Raw genomic sequence first — 4,096 nt, forward strand, 5'->3', positions numbered from 1 at the left:
GAGTTAAATAAGACCAGACTGATTAATTACCAACTTGTGATTCTTGACAGATTTGATTCCATAAAATAGAAATCTTCCAGAAATAGTTTCATTGGATTCTGCGATTCTCTTAGATGGACAGGGGTACTTCAGCTCATACTTCATTCTGTTCCAGAAGGGAAGGGTCGGTGACTATAGAAGCTGTGGGTGTTCATGTGAACATGTGTGTGTGCACGTCCCATAATTGCATAGTTATTGGTGAAAAACAAGAAATATGCTCCGGATCTAAAAGTCTTTAAAACCCCGGTGTCCAGACTAGATTACAGCCCCACATATACAACCTACTAAAATTAGTTTTCACAAATTCATTTTCACAGGAAAAGCGAAGAGGAAACAGTATTTAGAAAGTTAAAAAAAATGTGAAGGAAGTGTTCATGGGGAAAATCAGGAAAGTTAAAGCCCTTGGGACTAAGAGGAACCGAATATTTCTATTTTTACTTCATGGCTTCATGTTGAAGGCCTTCCAGGATTACCGTCTTTGAAAGAGCAAACTCCTCACTCACCATGATTTCTTTATTTTCCTTCCTCCCCATCGTCACTTTCTGGCTGCAGACAATTGTTTTTGTTTTGTTCTGTTTTCAGATGGTCGGTGGTGGGTCTTGCCCCCAAGAAGACAACTAGGAGATGGGTCCTTTTCATCACTGTGTCTCTAGACTCAGGAGAGCCTGAAATATACTAACTCAATGAAATGAGGAAGAGTAACTGGTATGAGCCCCAAGATTCTTCTACAGATTCGAATCTACAAACGAATGAGCCCCATTTTCCACATGTGAACAAACAAAGCATAGAAACTTCCTTTTTCTGCTAAAAATACATCTTTCACTTGTAAATGCTGCAAATCTCACACCAATTACTTCTGGTACTTGTCATTGATCAAGGATTAAATTGAAAGCATGGATTCACCAGGGTTCCCCATTACTTTTAGGGGAAAAGAAATTTCATCATTTTGGTGGTGGCTTTGCAATGGGACATTGCATGTCCTTGTTAAAACCCAAAACACATGGAGACCAGCTTGGAGAAATTCCATGAGCAGACGAGAGTTAGTCACATGAAGTTTAATTTTGCTTATTTTGCAAGACGAACTTGACCTCGGTCATCCGTCGTTCATGCCGCTGGAAATCATAAGCAAAACTGAAGTTGTTTCACAGGCAGGTCTAAGGTAACCACCAACCGACTCCCTGTCATTTAAGAACACTCTTACATTGTGACCTGTCACCGTGAAGACACCACCATTTCTGTCTGCTCTGCACCTAAGCTGTGTGTGACTGTGTATACCCCCAAGCCCCATTCCAGGTATGGCTGCAGTGCTCCCCGTTCTCCAGCTGCCTGTGTGGGGTGTGCACCACGAACCTGCACAGATTAGCCCCGCAGTGACTCACTGGTGTTCCTTCTGTCTTTGCTGGACTTCTGCACCTTTTTAAGCTACTTTCAGTTATTGCTTTTTCCTTAAATCTGAACATGCAATTGCTACCATTTATACCATTTCAAAAATAGAGAATTAAGCACACTAAGTCCATTATTTTTTAGAAGAATGAGTCATTGGTAATCAGGACACCATGACAGAAAGTATGTACAGGAATTTTACCAAAGAACTCTTAATTTTGCTACATTATACTATAGCTAGAAAGAATTTGGTCTCTTCCTCTATTTTGTTTCCATAATATTTGACTTAACTAATCATCTAAAACCCTTTTGAAACTGAGATCATTAAGGAATCCATATCTAATGCTTAAAAGTAGTACAAGTGTTAAGTTGACTTGAACATTGTAATTCAATCCCTTCAAGAATGTATTCTTTAATAAAATATAATAAAGCGATGATGATGATGATGATGATATAAGCTAACAGCACGTGTAGGGTCTCTTCCACCACCTTTTTTCATGCTTGCTATATGCCTGTGTTTACATAGGAGGCTCTGTCCCTGGGTGTGTCCATGTCTGTCTGTGTGTATGACACTGTATGTGCACATGATCTGAGACTATCTGCTGAGGTTAAATCTTAAAGTCATGGATTCTAAGGAATCTGGCTTAATAAGGACTTCCAGAACGCAACATTACAGAATGTTGGTTTATATTCTCCTCTACAACATTTATGGTAGGTACTCATTACTGCTCTTGGAATTTAGTTTTGAAAACTGAATTTGGCAAGGATCTCCCAATCTTGTCTGATTGGATACTCCTAGTCTCCTGAATAAGCCATCCTTTCCCCAACTGATCCGAAATACTACTTTATCCAGGGGTCATCTCTGTATTATTCTGGATTATTATAATCATCATCTCTGGATTATTCTGTATCATGGTACAATACATCATACCATACAACACATTCTCACTATGTCATTATTCTCCTCCTGAAACAGGACAGAAACCTACAAATAGGAAGAAATGGAAACAAGCGAGAAAGGAAAAGGAGGAAGAGGAAGAGGGCCTGCCCTGCATTTCTTTTTTTTTTTTTTTAAGATTTTTTATTTATTTATTTGACAGAGAGAGATCACAAGTAGGCAGAGAGGCAGGCAGAGAGAGAGGAGGAAGCAGGCTCCCCATGGAGCAGAGAGCCTGATGCGGGGCTCGATCCCAGGACCCTGAGATCATGACCTGAGCCGAAGGCAGCGGCTTAATCCACTGAGCCACCCAGGCGCCCCTGCCCTGCATTTCTTGAGAATTTATTCTCAACGAGAATTTTTGCTGAGTGGAACACAACTTCACAAAGCTAAGGTCTTTTCTCCATCCTCACCAGGATCAGCCACTGAATTACAATCACTTTTTCTTCCCCCGCAGAAGATTAGTATGTGATGGGTGGCTGTGGTAGAGTAAGTTTTCGGTTTCTAGCGAGAATGTCTGAGTTCCAATATGGCTTACCCTCTTCCCCTACGTAGGGCTTCAGTGAGGCTTGGATAAGACGCCTTATATGTGTGCATAGGAGCAAGAAATCTTCATATGGGAATGGGTAGCCGTGCAGTTTTCATTTTAAAGATGACCAAATATGTGTGTTACATTCCCATTTTAAACGTCGCTGAGATTAATATTTTTTTTAATTTTGTGAGCATACTAATGAGTTCAACGCATCAAGTTTAAATGTCGCACATGAGCTGGGCCCCCGCGACTCTTTTTTTTTTTTTTTTAACTATGGAACGCTTCACGGACTTGTGTGTCATCCTTGCGCAGGGGCCATGCTAAGCTTCTCTGTATCGTTCCAATTTTAGTGTACGTGCTGCTGAAGCGAGCACCCCAGTGACTCTTGATGGGCCACTAGACTGGGCTCCATCTGGGGAGAGAGTGGTCATGCGGGATGAGATTAAACCAAGCTGAGCAAACAGTGTCCCACGGTAGGGCTCCCTTTCCCAACGCATTTGAGCAGGTAGTTAAAAGCTTCAGGATTTGGGAGAGGAATAGCCAGGAAGAACTATCATCACTCTGTAATGCACCATAAATGCTAAAAATAGAAACCTTAATTCAAAACGTGAGTTCAAATTTACATGTAAATACATTCCATAATATAAAATAATCCTATCACACATCTGACATATATTACTCCGTCTAAATTATTTATATTTTGCTCACAAACAGTCCATATTCATAAATATCATGTTTGGATTGATTTATTTTTGTCTTTATACACAGTCTGTTCTCCGAGCTCCAGGCTTTTAATTAATCTGGATTTCGGGTATAAATTCTTTGTGCCTTGATTAATACCAAACAGGCTTTATTTAATTAAAGAGACAGACTGGTGAAAGACATTTTAATCAAAAATTTCATATGCATACAGTACATCTGTATTTAATACTTGCAAAGGAAAAAAACCTGATTTATTATATTTATTTTTTAAATGTTTTGAATAAAGCAATAGTTCCTGTGATGAATGCCTTTGTGTACCTACTTCGTCTTGAGGCCATCAGCACCGAGGAGAGGAGGAACATGGAGGCCCAGAGAACGTCTCTGGCATCCTGACATGCTGGATGAGGCGTTCCGGCATATCTCGAAGGAAGACACGAAAGCAGAGAGACTTTCTAGAGGCTTTCTTTATCGGTGCCTGCCACCTCGGTTCAGAACCCCGGAGG

At 40.5% G+C, this 4,096-nt stretch overlaps 1 non-coding gene across 1 annotated transcript; it reads right to left on the reverse strand.

Annotated features, from left to right (window-relative positions):
• Positions 1–3,158: 3,158 nt before the first annotated feature.
• LOC123947757 lies at positions 3,159–3,265 on the reverse strand. Its single transcript, XR_006819800.1, has one exon. It is a non-coding gene; the product is annotated as a U6 spliceosomal RNA (small nuclear RNA).
• Between the last annotated feature and the right edge of the window lie 831 nt (positions 3,266–4,096).

This window comes from Meles meles, chromosome 7, assembly GCF_922984935.1.
Source record: "Meles meles chromosome 7, mMelMel3.1 paternal haplotype, whole genome shotgun sequence".
Lineage (NCBI taxonomy): Eukaryota > Metazoa > Chordata > Mammalia > Carnivora > Mustelidae > Meles > Meles meles.